This window comes from Zingiber officinale, chromosome 9A, assembly GCF_018446385.1.
Source record: "Zingiber officinale cultivar Zhangliang chromosome 9A, Zo_v1.1, whole genome shotgun sequence".
Lineage (NCBI taxonomy): Eukaryota > Viridiplantae > Streptophyta > Magnoliopsida > Zingiberales > Zingiberaceae > Zingiber > Zingiber officinale.
Genome location: NC_056002.1, coordinates 72,817,682 through 72,835,358, shown reverse-complemented (window position 1 = coordinate 72,835,358; position 17,677 = coordinate 72,817,682).

The following is a 17,677-nucleotide window of genomic DNA, read 5'->3' as shown; positions in this document are numbered from 1 at the left end:
TTTAAGGACTAACATGAGCATAGTTGAGTTAGGTTCTAGGTTTCCTAGGCCCTTAAACATGATATGGCCGAATGGTGTAGGACTCAAAACCAAAGTTCAAGTGTCCGAAAAAGCATGAGAACCTACACAATTTCATGGTATCATTTATAAGGAAATAACATAAGCAATTTGGTTCAAGTTCTAATCATCCTAGGTCTTGGAACCTTAAGTGGCCGAAGGTTATAGACATGTAATCATCATTCTATGCAACAAATAAGCATAAAAGCAACAAGTTAACTTCATATCATTTCATCAAGAAGGTCATGAGCATCTTAGACTTGTTATAAATTTTCCCTAGGCTTCACATCTTAATATGGCCGAATCTTCTTGCATATGAAATAGGGTTTATATTTTCTTACAATCATGGCACATCATAATTACCCTATCTTAGAGAAACATAGCATGCTTAGTTTTAGATTTAAAGCTCTCCTAGGCTTTTAGTTTTATCATGGCCGAATACCCATGTGAATGAAAATTAAGTTAAATCAACATACAATTGGGAACAAATATGTTAACCACACTATTATCATAGAGCACATATTATGAGTACAAGAGATCATGCTTAATTTAGTTTTGAAGTTCTTCTAGTTCTTTTGTTCATGCTTGGCCGAAATATTAAGTTCATGAATCTATAACCCTTTTAGCGTAAAAACATAAGGATAAACTCCTACCATAATATACATGTCACAAGAAGTATATTGAGCACATCTAGTTAGGTCTTTAAACTTAGATTCTTTCTTTTGATCTTGGTTAAAAAAAACATGGATTTTAATGAAACAATACCTAGGTTGCTAAGCAAATCTATTTACATGAAAATTCCCTATAAGCTATTGTACCACAGGTGAGGGGAACTTACATCCTTTAGCATGTGGTTTCTCTTAGAGAAAAAATGTTCTAGTTGCTAAAGAAAGGAAGAAGCTTCTTCTTCTTGTGCCTCCTTTGGTTTCCTTTGCTTGGAAGGGCTAGAACTTGAAGATTTCTTCTCGGAAATTAGCTTTCTTGGAGAAGAACTTAACTTAGTGTTCGGATCAAGGAGAGGGAAGACCCCTTGGTCTCGGTGGAGAAGAGAGAAGGGAGAAGGAGGAGGAAGAAGGAGAAAAAATGAGAGATTTCTTTTCTCATTTTCTATTTATTCATCATGAGGGGAATTTATGCCTTCATTAATCCTTCCCTTAATTCATCCATCACTCCTCTCTTGATTCCCATGAAAATGAGGAGAGGGAAGGGTGAGGAAGGCAACTTGCCTTCTTCTTGTTCCTTCTCTTAACCAAGAGGAAGAGGAGGTAAGTCACTTGGTATTCTCTTGCTCTTTTGCTTAGTTTTCTTTTATTTTTCTTCTCACCTTTAACTAAGATTCCATTCTTTCCTATCCATATGGAAATCATTATCCTAGAGGTTGTCATGCATCAATTTATCTTCATTATTTGTGGGAGGTCCAAGGTTCAAACCTTGACCTCTTCTTCTTTTTTTTTTTATTTCTATTATTTATTTCTTTGATTCCTCTTACTTTCATGCTCTAAAGAGATTAATGCTCATATATTTATCTTAAAATTTCGTGGGTGTTACAGCTATTACTTGTGTGACCAAAGGGAGACCAATTATTAATTTGTCATAAAACTAGGGTGACAAGATAATAAAATTAATTGGTTAAAACCCCTCTTACAAATGATTGATTTTGTATACGTCCACACTAACATGGCATACAAAATTAACGGTGTTTGAGATAATTTTATTTTTCATAAAGTTAGGTTGATAAGATAGTTAATGTGTAAAACCCTCTTACAAATATTGATTTTGTATACGTCCACACTAACGTAACATGTAAAATTCACGGTGTTTTGAGGTGTTGGTAAATTTAAATAGTATTGTTTGAGAAATCAATATTATTTTAAATTTAGAGTCATGACCAAATATTTGATCAAAGACAGTCTAACTATTAATTTTATTTGTCATTTGTTGACAAGATAATAAAATTAATGAATAAAATCTCCTTTTATAATTTGTATACGTTCACACTATCGTGGCATACAAAATTCATGGGGATTTTGAGATGTTGGTCTTGACCAAATATTTTTTGTGATTCTTAGGTTTTCAAATGTTAGTCAATCCCCTAGTTGTTATACTATAGAATAGACTTAGTTGTCCCAATTATTATGATTGGAAATAAGATTTGGACATTAAGGTAGACTATCCTCTTAGAACTAAGAACAATATAGGTGTATTTGGTTCATTAGTTGTTGAAACATGTTTAGTGGTGTTATCTACCGGTACCTGGTGAGTAGATGCGGGAGCCACTATCATGTCTACAATTCATTGCAAGGGCTCCAGGAAACCCGACAACTATATGAAGAGAAATCACCGTCTATATGGGCACTACTGCAAAAGTAGCAGCTGTTGCAGTGGGAGATGTTAATCTTATGATAGGAATAAAATTGAATTTTGAGAAATTGTCTATATATACCAAGTTTAGAAAGAATTCGATTTCAGTTTCTAAATTATCAAAGAATAGATATTCTGTCTATTTTGATAACAAACTTGTTATCAAGAAAAATAGAAAAATTATCTTTTCCGGTACATTGGTTGACAATTTATAAATCCAATAACTCCCACGATGCAATAAATAACACATCTTCTAACTTTAAGAGAAAGCAACCTTCAGAAATGAACCAATTATATTTTTGGCATCTAAGGCTAGGTTATATTAACTTGAGTAGGTTTCATTGGTAATCAATGAACTCTTGGGTTCACTGATAGTGGAAATCTTTCCAACCCGAGAGTCTTACTTGGAAGGAAAAATAATCGAGAAGCTTTTAAGTCTATGGGATATGGAGCCAAAGATATAATGGAATTGGTTCATTCTAATTTGTGTGGTCCTATGACTATCCAGATAAGAGGTAGTTTCGAATAGTTTGTCTATTTTATAGACAACTATTTGAGACACAGATAGATTTACTTGATACACCGCAAGTCTAAGTGCTTGATTAGTTCAAAGAGTACGAGGCTGATGCGGAGAAATGTCAAAGTAAAATATCGAGACACTACGGTGAGATCGTAGTAGCAAATACCTCTTGGGAGAATTTAGGAGTCACTTATCAGAAGTAGGGATTCAATCTCAACTAACTGCACTTGGTACATCCCAACAGAATGGTGTAGTAGAAAGAAGGTATAAGGCTCTTCTGGAATAATTAGAATAATGATGAGTTATTACCAAATTCGTTTTAAGGATATACACTGAAAACGGAAGTGAACATAGTACCTACTAAGTCAGAACTCTCTACTCCCACAGAATTGCAGAATGGGCGTTGTAACACCCACTAAGCTTTTAAGATAAATAAGAGAATGATGAATTTTGCCTTAGAAAAATAATAAGAAGTGAGTTGAAGCAAAAAGAAATAAAGTGAAATAAAAAGAAGAGGAGGTCAAGGATTGAACCTTGAACCTCATATACTATAATAGATAGAATTAATTAGTAGAAACCAATTGGGATAGAGAGAAGATATTGATAGCAAGGAAAGGGAATGCATGATAAAGATAGGAGTAAAGATCTAAGAAGAGAAAGCAAGAAAAGAGCAAGAGAAAGGCAATTTGCCTTCCTCCCTTCCTCTCTCTTTTCCCTCTCTTGCCGTGACCTTAAATGAAGAATGAAGGGGATTCATTCCCCCTTGTTTCATCATGAATGATGAGAATAAATTAGAAAATAAAATAAATAAAAGAATAAAGAAAAAAAAGGCTAAGGGAGAAGGAAAGCAAAAACCAAGTTTGCTACCTCTTCCCCCTTAACATAAAAGAGAATATGTTCTATTTTCTCTCATTTTTCTTATTCTCCCTCTCCCTCACCGAAACCTCAGTCCCTTCTCCTCCATCTTCGGCCCCAAGCCAAGGTTTTCTCCTAAGAAAGCCGAAGATACAAGGAGGACTTAGCAAGGGAATCAAGGGAAGGGAACAAGAAGAAGAGGCTACTTCTTCCATCATCACATCTTAGATCCACAAGCGAAAAGGATGTAAGCTTCCCCTCACCTGTGGTACAAGGCTTTTTATATGATTTTTGGATTTTATGAGGATTAGAAAACCTAGAAAATAATTTAAGAAAATTCGGCCAAAGAAGAGTTTTTCAAATCTAGGAAGGTTTAAACAAGTCCTCACTTCATGATATTTTTCTATGCTATGTAGGAAGGTTTTTCCTTCATGTTTTTATACCTATATGATGCTTGATCAGAGGAGTACCTAACCCTAGAATTTCGGCCAAAAATATTTTCAAAAGGTTGGAGAAATCATTGTTTAACCAAACTAGTACAAGATTTCCCCCATGAACTACTAAGGGTCTTTTATTGGTTTTCTTGCTTGAAAGTTACTTGGAACCAAAAGAAATCAACTCATATGTTTTGGCCAAGAAAAGGGCTTAGGGTTAGGAAGACCTTTAAATTTAAGTAACCATGTTTGTATGATAGAATATAGAGTTCTCTTAAAGAATTGCATGTTGAATATTACTAGAAATTCATGAACTCTTATTTTAGATTTTCGGCCATGATAAGATGGATAGCTTAGAAAAGCTTAAACAAAATTTTAACATGCTCAAGACCTCTGTAATATTATGATATGGAAGTTGTTTGATGCTCTTATGCTTAATTAGAGTATAGAAAATTTAGTTACATGATATATGACATGTAAGATCACAAGGGTCCTAGCTTGTTTATGAACCAACTTTGTATATGATGTTCTTAGTAATTTTTACCATGAAACTTACTTAGGTTTCCATGCTTTAGGCCACTTAAAACCTAGTTTATGGATTGGTAGGTTTCGGCCATGAGGAAAAATAAAAGAAAAAGGGAAAGAAACCTAGGAAGCCTAAGACACAATTCACATGTATGTTTATTATGCTTGTCTTTATATATGCTATGAAACTTGTAAGACTTCTTATGATTTTAGGCTATTTGAAGCAAGTTTATACACTGATGAGTCTCAGCCAAGTAGGGTTTAAAAGACCTAGAAGCCTTAGAATTGAAACCAATGGTGTTAAAAATGCTTCTTATGGAAATATGATAATATGTTGATTGTGTCACATGCTTGTATAATTTTTCTATGACCTAAATGGACCATTGTATGTTTCGGCCATGAAGGGATAGATGCCCTAGAAACCCTAGAACAAAAATTAAATATGCTTATGTCACTCTACATGAAATATGATAAGTAGAAAACCAAAGTTCTCATGCTATATGTTATTTAGTGACTTAAATGAGGTTAGGGTAAGTTTCGGCCATATCTATTGTATGATGTCTTATTATGAATTTATACATGATGTTAGTTCAAGTTCACATTCTTGTATACTTGTTTTTAGCCCTAAAGAATACTTGTTAAAAGTTTGGCCATGACATCTGTTAAGGGCTTGAAGAACTTAGTAACTAGCTCAAATGTGCTTACTATGTCACTTGGAAAAAATGCTATAAATATGGTTTAAGGTTTCCATGCTTTCATGACATTTGAGACCTTGTTTCACATCTGATAGGGTTCGGCCACATGAGTTTAGGGACTTGGAAAACTTAGAAACCAAGTTAATCATGCTTATAATGCTTCCTATGAAATTGATGTGATGATAATTTAGGTTCCACATGCTTGGAAATTGTTTTTACCTAAATTGAGATCTAAGGGGGTTCGGCCATGATAAGAACCCAAGGGATTAGGAAGCTTAGAACCCAAGTTAACTATGTTACCATGTTTCTTATGTTAGTATAATCACATGATACACCCTTATGCTTAAACATGTATGCTTGTGAATTATACTTTCCATGATATGCTATGTGGATAGAAATATACATGCTTGGATGATATGTGATGTGCTTAGAATATGCATGCTTTCATGATATGCTATGTGGTTAAATTATGCATGCTTGATGATATGCTTTATGCTTAAGATATGCATGTTTTTATGATCTATGCCTAAGTGATGCATAATATTATGATATGATGTATGTCAAAGTGATGCATATCTTTATGACATGATGTATGCCTAAGTGATGCATATTTTTTATGATATGATGTATGCTTAAGTGATGCATACTTTTATGACATAATGTATGCCTAAGTGATGCATACTTCTATGATATGCTATGTGACTAAATGATGCATTTTTATACATGCTACTTTACTTTGTAAGGATTGTACCAAGGGTGGACTCCTAATCAGTCCCTAGGCCTTGGCTGTGTGATCTGGGCTAGTAAAAATAAAGGTATGGGCTCCTTAGTACGCCCCTAGGCCTTGCTGTGTGATCCAGGCTAGTAAGGGATGGGCTCCTTAGTACGCCCCTAGGTCTATGGCTGTGTGATCCTGACCTAGTTCCTAGTATAATTCAAGACTTGCTACCTTGGATATACTTAGGACGCGCGCATCTATGTTATCTAAGTATGGTGTAAGCCGGGGCCCTGAATATGTTGATATTACGTTCAAATATATATGTAAGAAGAAATGATTTTAAAGATCATGAGACATACACATGTTTTTCGGATGCATGTTTTCAAAATCATATTGCATATACCTTATGATCATGTTGTGATGATGCTATGATTTATGATATGCCATGATTAGATATGATTATGTTATATTTCATGCTATGCTTAATATGCCATGCTACCTTATGATGAAGCTATGATATGCCATGATTAGATATGATTATGTTATATATCATGCTATGCTTTAAGAGATGATGTGCCATGATTAGATATGATTTTGTTATGTTGCATGATATGCTTAAAGAGTATGATATGTTATGCCATGACTAGTTGAGATCATGTTATGTTGAGATATTCTTTGATCATGTGACGATTTTCGGTTTTAGTGAGTAGGAAAGGAACTTACTGAGCCATGAGTGCTCACAGCTTACTTTCCTTGTACCACAGATAAAGGAAAAAGCTGGATGTGCTAAAGGAGCAGCAGGAGAGGCAAGGAGATGTGTGTGGCTGTGGCTAGGCAACCAAATAAGAACCTGCTTTAAGAACTTTTAAGAATTACGCTTTGGTTTCATAAATTGTAGTACTAAATGGGTTACTTGATGTTATGTTTCTATTTATCTTGTTATCATGTTATGGAAACCATATTAGTGTAGTTCGGGTATGCAAACAAAAGAAAAGTTTTATTAATCTAAGAAAAATTATTTTAAGTCTTCCGCTGTAATATGTACGTAGAGTATCGTAGCCTCGTCCCTTAGGGTTAGCAGGGAGGGCGGGCGTTACAGGTTGGTATCAGAGCCAAAGTTTTTGCCAGCTCACTACACACATATCAAGCCTCCGACCTGCGGCTCCAAGTAAGAATGTTTATGCTTAATTTTATATGCTCATGCTTATTTTCTTGTGTTATATTATTTGCTTGATTTATTCTTTAAATTTCTTATATTGCTTACGCTTAAATTTCTTGTTATATGCTTATGCTTAGTTTCATGTTATACGATTTATGCTTTATTTTCTTTGCTATATTGCTTATGCTTTATTTCCTTATGTCATATTGTTGTCACTCTACTTCTTACATTTCTTTATGTTGTTTATGCTTTAGCTTCATGTTTTACTTGTTTATGTTTGATGCTTTATTCCATGCTTTTAGTTATAATTTAGATTAGGATTACGTATTGGTAGCTTAGGAATAATACCAGAACAACTAGATAGAAACAAAACAGTACGTTAGATGGGATAAAAACGATAACCACTTACACTAGTCTGTTTGTCCTTATTTAGATAAACATGGTTAGGACACGCAATGCCCGAACCGGAGGGACAGTGACTCCACCAGACCTGACGCAGGTAGTCGCAGATATCCAGCATCAAATCGCGGAGCAACAACAGCTGATCACTACCTTAATGGGTCAGCAAGGCAACCTAGTTACCCCACCGGCAAACCAGAATGCACTACCGGTTATACCTACAGCCGCGCCAGTGCCCCCGGCAGCCCCTACTCCGATGGTCCGACAAGAGGCCTATCTGATTCAGTGGCAAAGGCTTAAGCCGGAAGCATTCTCGGGAAACTGTGAACCATGGGATGCATAAGCCTGGCTCAAGACCGTGGAAAATATAATGGAACTATTGGATTGGCCTGAACATGAGAAGGTCAAATGCGCGTCGTTCTGTCTTACCGGAGATGCCCAGATGTGGTGGGACAGAGTGAAGGCGAAAAGACAAATAAACCAAATGCAGTGGACAGATTTTGAGACAGAGTTCTTAGAGGAATTTTTCCATATGCAAGTGACCAACAAGCACTATGACGAGTTCACTGAGTTCCGGCAAGGTGATCTGTCAGTTAACGAAGCCGTCAAGAGGTTCAACCGCCTAGCCCGATTATGCCCAGAACTGATCCGTACTGAAAAAGAAAGGGTCCGGTTAATGTTAAAGATGCTCCGACCCGAGATAGCTCTGAACGTAGCCGGCGGAGTTAATAGACCGCAGACTGCAGAAGAGCTAGTCAGCAGTGCCCTGATTACCGAGCACTATCAGGAAGCAATGAACAAGGGCAAGAACCAAGCACTGACCGGAGGACAAAAATCGCACAATACCAGAACTGACTGGAAGGGAAACTCAGGTGGAAAGAGGAAACAGTGGAATAAAACAAAAGGTGGTCCGACCAATAAGCAGACCAAGTACCCTCAGTGTGCCACATGTGGGAAGATGCATTCTGGAATATGTCTTCTGAGCACCAGAAAGTGCTACAACTGCGGAAAGGAAGGTCATTTGGTAAGAAATTGCCCTACTCAGCCTCAGGCACCACCTCCGCAGGACTTTCAGAACAGGAGTGCCCCCGCACAGCTTCATCAGATGCAAGCTGCCATAGAAGGGACTTCAATCATCCAAGGAAGATTGGAGGCCCCTCCCACTATGACGAATGCCAATGTCTACTCTCTTACCAAGGAAGACGTGGCGAATGCCTCTACTGTCGTCACAGGTCAGCTACTTATTTACAATCAGTATGCCGTAGTATTATTTGATACCGGCGCAACACACTCGTTCGTCTCAACACATTTTATGAAGAAGCTAGACATACCACTCCGAACTCTAGAGGACACTTTCTTAACAACCTTACCATCCGGGGAGATTATGCCATCGGACCATATGCTGCAAGCAGTACTTATTCGGATCGCAAACAGAGAACTCTACTGCAATCTTATAGTACTTGATATGCAGGATTATGACATAATTTTGGGCATGGATTTCCTTAGCAAGTACGGCGCTTCAATCGAGTGCCGTAGAAGAAAAGTGATTTTCCGACCTAAGAACGAGCTAGAGTTTGAATTTTACGGGGAATCAAAAGGAACGGAGAAGTTATTGTCATCTATTAAAGCACAAAGGATGTTAGATAAAGGATGTATGGGGTTTCTAGCGCACGTGGTTGATACCAATCAAGTCAAAGACCCGAAGTTAGAAGATGTCAGAGTAGTATGCAATTATCCAAAAGTATTTCCTGATGAACTACCAGGGTTGGCCCCTGACAGAGAGATAGAATTCGGAATCGAATTGATTCCTGGTACTCAGCTGATTTCAAAAGCACCTTATCGTATGGCTCCGGCTGAATTAAAGGAGCTTCAGGAACAGTTATCAGAATTACTTGACAAGGGACTTATTCGCCCTAGTCACTCTCCATGGGGAGCTCCAGTGCTGTTCGTGAAGAAGAAGGATGGGTCTATGCGAATATGTATAGACTACCAAGCGCTGAATAATGTGACGATCAAGAACCGGTACCCACTCCCACGAATCGATGACCTGTTCTATCAACTGAAGGGTGAGACCATTTTCTCAAAGATAGATCTACGGTCCGGTTATCATCAAGTGAAGGTGAAACCAGATGATATACCAAAAACAGCATTTCGAACCCGATATGGACACTATGAGTTCATAGTTATGCCTTTCGGAGTAACCAACACTCCTGCAGTATTTATGGACCTGATGAATCGAGTATTTACGGCATATCTTGATAAATTTGTAATCGTCTTTATTGACGATATACTTATCTACTCGAGAACCCCAGAAGAACATGTTGAACACCTGAATACTGTGCTACAAATCCTTCAAGAGAAACAACTATATGCCAAATTCTCCAAATGTGAGTTTTGGCTTGACCGGGTAATATTCCTAGGACATGTTATCTCCAAAGATGGAGTTATGGTGGATCCAAGTAAAATCAAAGCTGTAAATAACTGGAACAGACCAAGGAATGCCAACGAAGTCAGGAGTTTTCTCGGACTAGCAGGCTATTACAGGAAATTCATAGAGAATTTCTCCAAAATTGCAGCCCCTAAGACAACCCTCACCAAGAAAAATATAAAGTATGAATGGACATAAACTTGCGAGAAGAGTTTTGCGGAATTAAAAAGAAGACTAACCAGTGCTCCGATTCTTACTCTCCCGGAAACCCACAGAGGCTTCGATATGTACAGCGATGCTTCCATCACAGGACTTGGAGCTGTACTCATGCAAGATGGCAAAGTCATTGCCTACGCTTCTAGACAACTTAAAGAGCATGAGAAGAATTACCCCATTCACGACTTAGAACTAGCAGCCGTGGTCTTCGCTCTCAAAATATGGAGACATTATTTATATGGAGCTCAGTGTAAGATTTATACCGACCATCAGAGTCTGAAATATTTCTTCACGCAAAAAGACCTGAATATGAGGCAACGCCGATGGCTCGAGCTAGTTAAAGATTACGACTGCGTGATTCTTTATCACCCAGGAAAGGCGAACAAAGTAGCTGATGCACTGAGCCGGAAGTTCAATGCGACCTGATGTAACTATTTTAAGGTTCGAGGACAAACTTTTTATGAGGTACGGGGTACTGTAGCACGCACTAAGCTTTTAAGTTAAATAAGAGAATGATGAATTTTGCCTTAGAAAAATAATAAGAAGTGAGTTGAAGCAAAAAGAAATAAAGTGAAATAAAAAGAAGAGGAGGTCAAGGATTGAACCTTGAACCTCTTATACTATAATAGATAGAATTAATTATTAGAAACCAATTGGGATAGAGAGAAGATATTGATAGCAAGGAAAGGGAATGCATGATAAAGATAGGAGTAAAGATCTAAGAAGAGAAAGCAAGAAAAGAGCAAGAGAAAGGCAATTTGCATGGTGTAAGCCTTGGATATACTTAGGACGCGCGCATCTATGTTATCTAAGTATGGTGTAAGCCGAGGCCCTGAATATGTTGATATTACGTTCAAATATATATGTAAGAAGAAATGATTTTAAAGATCATGAGACATACACATGTTTTTCGGATACATGTTTTCAAAATCATATTGCATATACCTTATGATCATGTTGTGATGATGCTATGATTTATGATATGCCATGATTAGATATGATTATGTTATATTTCATGCTATGCTTAATATGCCATGCTACCTTATGATGAAGCTATGATATGCCATGATTAGATATGATTATGTTATGTATCATGCTATGCTTTAAGAGATGATGTGCCATGATAAGATATGATTTTGTTATGTTGCATGATATGCTTAAAGAGTATGATATGTTATGCCATGACTAGTTGAGATCATGTTATGTTGAGATATTCTTTGATCATGTGATGATTTTCGGTTTTAGTGAGTAGGAAAGGAACTTACTGAGCCATGAGTGCTCACAGCTTACTTTCCTTGTACCACAGATAAATGAAAAAGCTGGATGTGCTAAAGGAGTAGCAGGAGAGGCAAGGAGATGTGTGTGGCTGTGGCTAGGCAACCAAATAAGAACCTGCTTTAAGAACTTTTAAGAATTACGCTTTGGTTTCATAAATTGTAGTACTAAATGGGTGACTTGATGTTATGTTTCTATTTATCTTGTTATCATGTTATGGAAACCATATTAGTGTAGTTCGGGTATGCAATCAAAAGAAAAGTTTTATTAATCTAAGAAAAATTATTTTAAGTCTTCCGCTGTAATATGTACGTAGAGTATCGTAGCCCCGTCCCTTAGGGTTAGCAGGGAGGGCGGGCGCTACAGGCGTAAGCTTAGTCTGAAGTATATTCGGATTTGGGTAGTCTAGCACATGAGAGACACTGAAAAGTTGGACATGAGTTCACTTGTTTGTGAGTTATCCTTGAAAAATGAAAAGACGTTTGTAATCCTTAAAATCGGAAGGTCATTGTTGGCACTAATGCCCGATTTTAGAAAAGGACTATACTATGAACCATAAGCCCATAAGTAAATTTGTTCTTAAGAAAATAATAAAGGATATGTCTAATCTAGTACCAACTGTACAAGATGAAATATCACAATAAACTGCAACACGTATCACAATTGATACACAAACAGTGCCTCGTCATAGTGGGAGGGTTGTGAGGCAACTTGAGAGATTCATGTTTTTGGGAGAATCTTCGGACTTGATCCCGAGTAAATATGAACCTGATCCCCAGACATATGATGAAGAACTCCAAGATAAAGATGCAGCATCTTTGCAAAAAGCAATGAATATAGAATTCGAATATATGTATTCTAATAAAGTCTAGGAGCTTGTAGAATCACCAAATGGTGTAAAAGTCATTAAGTGAAAATAAGTCAACAATAGGAAAAGAGGGACAGACAGGAAGATAGAAACTTTCAAAGCAAAGCTTGTTGGAAAAAGGAAACTTTTTACCGGTAGTCATGCTTAAGTCTATCCGGATTCTTTTATCTATTATGAGATTTGGCAAGTGGATGACAAGACAGCTTTCCTTTATAGAAGTCTTGAAGAATGCATCCATATAAAGCAACCAGAAAGGTTCATTGTAAAGGGAAAAGAGCATCTAGTATGTAAGCTCAATCAGTGTATGGACTGAAGTAAAGCTTCAAGGTCTTGGAACATTCGATTTAATCCGGACCTATGAATTTATTTAATAATCGAATGAGTCTTGTGTATACAAGAAGTGTGATGGAAACGTGGTGGTATTTCTTGTACTATACGTAGATAACATTTTTGGTAGATGGAAACAATATCAAAGGGTTGTCAGAAGTAAGGGTATGGTTGTCCAAACAATTTGATATGATGAACTTAGGAGAATGTACACACATTCTTGGGATCAAAGACATAAGGGATCGCAAGAAAAGAATATTGTGCTTATCCCAAGCTTCATACAATCCTTGCTCGTTTAGCATGCAGAACTCCAAGAAATGTTTCTTACCTTTTAGGCATGGAGTAGCTTTATCTAAAGAGATGTCTTCGAAGACATCAAAGGAAATAAAGGACATGAAGGCAGTTCCTTATGCTTCGGCTGTAGGAAGTCTAATGTATGCAATGCTGTGTACGGGACTAGATATCTATTTTACCGTGGGCATGGTTAGCAGATATCAAAATAACTCTGGACAAGGACATTGGTCTGTGGTAAAGCATATATTGAAGTACCTTAGAGGCACTAGAGATTATATGCTAGCATACAAGGCAGATAATTTGGTCGCTGCATGTTGCATGGATTTTGACCTCCAATCAGATAGGGATAATAGTAAGTCGACCTCGGGGTTTTGTGCTTACTTTAGGAGGTAAAGTCATAACTATGGAAGAATGATAAGCAAAAGTGTTTTTTCGGACTCAACCATAGAAGTTGAGTAAGTGGTAGCCTCTAAGGCAGTAATAGAAGCTAAATGACTCAGTAACCTCAAGATGGACTTAGATATGATTTCTGGTTTGTCCGATGATTATTACAATTTATTGTAATAATGGTGGTGTAGTAGCAAACTCGAAGAAACCATGAGTCTACAAGCCAAGTAAACACAAAAGAGCGTAAGTACCACCCAATACGAGAAATCGTATAAACAAGGAGAAGTTGTTGCCACCTAGATTGCATCAAATGATGACCTATAGATCTTTTCACTAAGGCCCTTAAGGCAAGAGCTTTTGATGGGCATGTTGAATGGATGGGAATCAGATGTATGGCAGCATTTATGGCAGCATAGTCTTTTAGTATAAGTGGGAGATTGTTGGAGTGTATACTAAAAGCCTAGCTTTTGTATAAACATTTATAAGAATCACATTGGTCAAGTGTCTATATTTATATATACCAAATGTAGATGTTCAATTAATTTAGATTGTAGATAACATAGTGTGTGGTGTCACACACAGAAGATCGTGTTATCGATTTTTTATAAATTAAAAACAGTAGCTCACGACCAAGATGGAAAGGAACAAACCATTGGAAGGTCGTAGTGTAATTAGGTATTAGTTTATCTTAACTATATAATTACACTAGTACACTTAGAGTGTATTGAGCAGGACCATTTAGGGGTCGTTTCTTTTATAATAACTTTATAAAGGAACAAAGACCTCATTTATTATGGAAGTGTGTGCTCTTAATCCTAATATAATAACAAGCACATATATTTGATATTTATTTCTTTAATTTATCAATGGGTGAGATTTAGTTTGATAAATCAATAAGCCCGATAAGTTGGGAAATGATATCACTTATAGTGTGTGTTGTTGATTATAGAAGGAAACTGTGTCCTAGTGAACTAGGTTGATAATGTCCCCAAGAGGAGCTCATAAGGATTGTCATGTAAAACCCTGCAGGTGGACTTAGTCCGACATGATGATAAGGTTGAGTGGTACTACTCTTGGACTAAGATATTAATTAAATGAGTTGTCAGTAACTCACTTAATTAGTGGGCATTCGACATCTTAAACACAGGGAGACTAACACACTCATAATAATGAGCCCAAAAATGTAATTTGAGATTGGTGCGGTAGTTCAATAATAGTTCATTAGTGGAATGAATTATTATTGATGGAATTAAGTTGTGTGTTCGGGGCGAACACGGGAATCTTAATTTCATCAGGAGACCAAAATCAATTCCTCCTCTCGGTCCCTATCGTAGCCTCTTGTATATAGAGATTTATACCCATCACATACCCACCTTCTTACCCAACCTATAGGGCCTCGGCCAAGCTAACTTGGAACCCAAGCTAGGGCCGGCCAAGACCCAAAGGTTGAGCCAAGTTGGTGGCCGCCCAATGCTTGGAGTCCAAGCATGATGTGGCCACATCATATTAAAAATGATTTTATTTATAAATTTTCTTATGTGGATTCCATAGTTTTAAAAGAGAGTTTAAAATTTAAATTTTTCCTTTTATAGCTTTATACAAAAGATTAAGAAAAGATTTAAAATCTTTCCTTATTTGTAGATTGAAAAGTAGATTTTAATTTTTGAGAAAACATTCCTTTTTTAACCATGTTCAAGATATAAAAGAGAGTTTAAAAATTAAATATTCTCTTTTATAAGTTTCTACAAAAGATTAAGAAAAGATTTGATATCTTTCCTTATTTGTAGATTGAAAGGAGATTTTAATTTTTAGAGATAACTTTCCTTTTTGGAAATCATCCACATGTTTAAAAGAAAGATTTTAATTTATAAAATTTCCTTTTTATAATCCACCATGAAGGGAAAAATTATTGGAGAAATTTTTTATAAATTTCCGGAAACAAATTAGGAAGTTTTAATTTTTGTTTTAATTAAAACTCTCCTTGTTTTGGAGAAATAAGTGGCCGGCCATTGATATTGAAAAAAGGAATTTAATTTTAATTAATTAAAATTTTCTTTTTTATGGCAAAAGAATTAAGGAAGATTTTATTTAAATTTCCTAATTTGCCAAGACCAAGGATTATAAAAGAAGGGGTAGAGGTGCCTTCGTGGTGAACAGTTATTCTTATTCTTCCTCTCTTTTTCTTCCTTGGGGTGGCCGACCCTATTAGTTTTCTCTTCTTCCTTTTCTTTCTTCTTCATTGGCTGGATCTTGTAAACTCATGGAGCTTGAAGATGGCCGGATTTTAGCATGGAGAAGAAGGAGAGAAAGGAAGCATCCCTTGGAGCTTGGTGGTGGTGACCGAACCACATCTATTTTGGAATATTTGTGGTGGCCGAATCTAGCTTGGAGAAGAAGGAGCTTGGTGGTTCTCATCTTGGAAGATCGTTGCTCACACAACGTCCGAGATAAGAAGAGAAATACAGTAGAAGATCAAGAGGTTATTTTTGCTTACAAAGAAATGTATAACTAGTAATTGTTTTCCGCATCATACTAGTTTTCTTTGTATAGTTATTTATGGAAATACTAAACACAAGAGGCATATGATTCTAGAGTTTTTGAAATAGTTTTTTTTTTCGAGTTTGTGTTTTCTTCTTTTTCGAATTTGTGATTTGATTGTTCTTTTTGGTTAACCTAGAGTTATTTAAGGAAATAAATATTAGCTTTCCTTAAAAGTCTTTGCCTAGGCGGTGGTGGTTGCTCCCATATCCAAGAAGGCCATGCGCCTCGCCATGTAGTCCTAGAAGCCAATTTTAGAAATTAATATTTATGGCATTAATAACTTAGGTAGATTTGAATCAATAGTGTTAAGTTCCGCTTGCGATTCAAATCTAAACCATTAAGAACAGATAAGTTAAATTTGGAATCAATGATGTTAAGTTCCGACTGCGATTCCTAATTTAACTTCTAAAGAACACAATAGGTTATTTAAGGAAAGGTTCGACACTTGTACAAAAAATTTTTGTACAGTGGAACCGGTACGCTTTCCTAGGACTAACCAACAGTAAATAAATATCATATTCCAATTATAATTTAATTAGGCCTTTAATTAAACGATACTCCCATTGAATTATAGAACTTTTGTAGAATCAGGTCAGGGATGTGGTCAAACAACACTTACTAGATTCTAACCAACTAACTATAATTTTGTGGGACAAGATCCACATCATACAACACCTTGAGTTAGCTTTGGCTAAATCGCCCAAGACTTAGTATGATTGGTAGGTACCAATTACATCTCTATGCAACTCTTGTTTATAGGATTAAGATCCGCATGTATATTAAAACTTGAGTTATCTTTAGCTAAATCGCCCAAGATTTAATATAAATGTGTTTTTGTCCTATCTTCCAGCTATTGGATAATGCCTACAGTTAAATCCGATTTAACTAGTTATATTCAATCTAATTGAGTTTGTCGTCACCCATGCGTTGATAGGCGGGACCAAGATTGTCCCTCCGCACCCTACCAAGATAATATGCGTTGCTCTGCTTTGGCAGATTCAACAACAACATGTGATCAAGGTAGTGATGGGTATCACGACATGGTAGGCATTTTGAGTTGACATGATTTAGATCTAATCTAATCGTTAATATGTATCATATACACAATTTAGATCTAATCTAATCGTGGTGCATCATATATGCGATTTAGATCTAATCTAATCGTTAAGACACTAATTAATTACTCTACTCTAGCATACATCACATATACACACACAAGTAATTAATTAAATTATGATTAGTCATGGCCCTACTATGGTCTTCTCAAGCCAATGAGAAGATCGGATGGTCAACCTAGGGTCAACAGTTTCTCCAAGCTCCTCCCTTTGACCACCATGTGTTGCTCGCACCCTCCTCGTAACTCCTCCTCGAGTTGACCTTCCACCGCTTCAATTTTTGTACATTACAAATTTGAAACTCGAGTTACATTCGAGTCTAAACTATTTACAACAGGAATATAAAATAAAGGAAGGCACGACGCACAGGTCGCGATCATATACAACACGCACAAACACACAAAATGGCACGCAGACCATATTATGAAGTACAACACATTTTGTCCAATCTTATTGGGTATTTGGGCGGGCCATGACCATCACAAAAAATTATACATAATTCT